The following is a 1,838-nucleotide window of genomic DNA, read 5'->3' as shown; positions in this document are numbered from 1 at the left end:
TGTCGCCTAGGTTTGCACATTAATCTCAAGAAGTGTCATCTCTGGTGCAAGTTCTTAACTACCTGGGAGCGACACTCATTACACAAAAGGTAGAAGTGTATCCATTGGAGGAAAGGGTACGAGTCATTTTTCTGAAATATCACTGGTTTCTGCAAACACCACAACCAGCAGCACATTCGGTTTTATTGGTATTGGGATTCTTGGATTCATGAATGAATACAAAGATTTTATTGCGCGATTAATTAAAATCATTTGCATTATTCTAAAATAATGCGTTTGTATATCGTCCCGATAAAAACACTAATTGTCAGACTGCAGTTAGCAATTGTACACAATTCCTAGTAGTTAAGATAAACATTAAAAAAAACACCTTCAAATATACCCCCACTAAAAACACCACTTCTCAACCCCGCAGTTAGCAATTATACACAGTCCCTAATAACAATTTGAATTTGCAGTAGCTGGAGGAAAAGGTGAGGAAATCTGCTGAAGATTACTACTTTGTAACCACAGCATTTCTGTGCCTCCAGTGATTGTTTTCTTTGCTCTCACAGTTTGAAGTATAGAAAAGAATCAGAAGCCGTAGTCACATGCTGGTGAGCTTACACACATTTGGCGAATTTCGCACTCTTTTCACTTATATTCAGGCTCCTTACAAACAAACACCCCTATAGATGTCAATGGGGCTGCTGTCTTGTCAGACCTATATCAACCTTCAAGAGGCTGTTCACTCTACGTCACCCAGTCACTCTCTTAAACGTCTGTCTTCACTTTCACTTCTCTATCAACAGACTGACAGGTTTGGAGTCATCACTCGTAGTGGAACTTGCCTCCAATAGGTTTGCTGTCCAGAAGACCCCAGTACCGAAGTAGCAAGGTTTCACATAAAATAATTAAATACGTTCACTACAAGATGGTACAGCGGCCGTCCGAATAAAAGAAATGTGATTATTCTGATTTTTCATTTCAAACACTGAAAGGACTGGTACAGTTAACACAATCGTCGAGCTCTCCCAGTGATATATTCGTAGATATAATGCCAACATAAATACCCACTTAACCATACAAAATTAGGGTAATGAAAATAAAAATATTGCGAGAGACAGCTCATACAGGCAATAGCAGCAGAACAACTAAGTATCACAGCAACTCTTCTCCCCATACCGGTACAGACCAAGCTTTACCTGCTCTTGTATTTCTGCCATGCTGCAGCTGACAGCAGATCACATGCACATGACACAACAGGAAGAAGTGAAGCTGAGGAACGTAGCTAAAGGGCACACTGGAAATGGAGTCCATGTTAATGAACTACGGCTTTCACTCTCCGCCCCATTTTCATCCCGTCGTGAAGGCTAACGAGATGCTACAGTTAACAGCTTGTACTCGTAGACGTATCGATGAGTAAAGAGGATTTTTGGTGTTTGTACATGGACTCCAAACAGTAGAGAAACTGAATCTGCAGCTGACAGCAGATCAGTACACACAACAGGAAGAAGTGAAGCTGAAGAACGTAGCTAAAGGGCACACAGGAAAGGGAGTGTGGGCAGGCGCGAGTAGGCATGAGAACAACTGGGAGTGCGTGGGAGGGGGCAGGGGCCCAAAGTAGTCACAGACTGTGGGAGGGGGATAGGGAGGGATGGGAAGAAAGTAGTCTGAGCAGTGAAGGGGCCAGTAGCCATGGAAGGATACACATGACTGACATGGCTGTCATGGGGAGGGACTAACAAGCTCAAAACCAATCAGAAGGCAGTATTTATAACCTAAGCCAATGAAGAAGATGGGCCGGAGAGTGGGCAGAGCTTCCACGAATCTTCCTCACTATAGTGTATACTGCATGC

This window comes from Triturus cristatus, chromosome 7 (assembly GCF_964204655.1).
Source record: "Triturus cristatus chromosome 7, aTriCri1.1, whole genome shotgun sequence".
NCBI classification, from domain to species: Eukaryota; Metazoa; Chordata; class Amphibia; order Caudata; family Salamandridae; genus Triturus; species Triturus cristatus.
The sequence above is the reverse complement of the archived record's forward strand: the minus strand, read 5'-3'. Positions refer to the sequence as shown.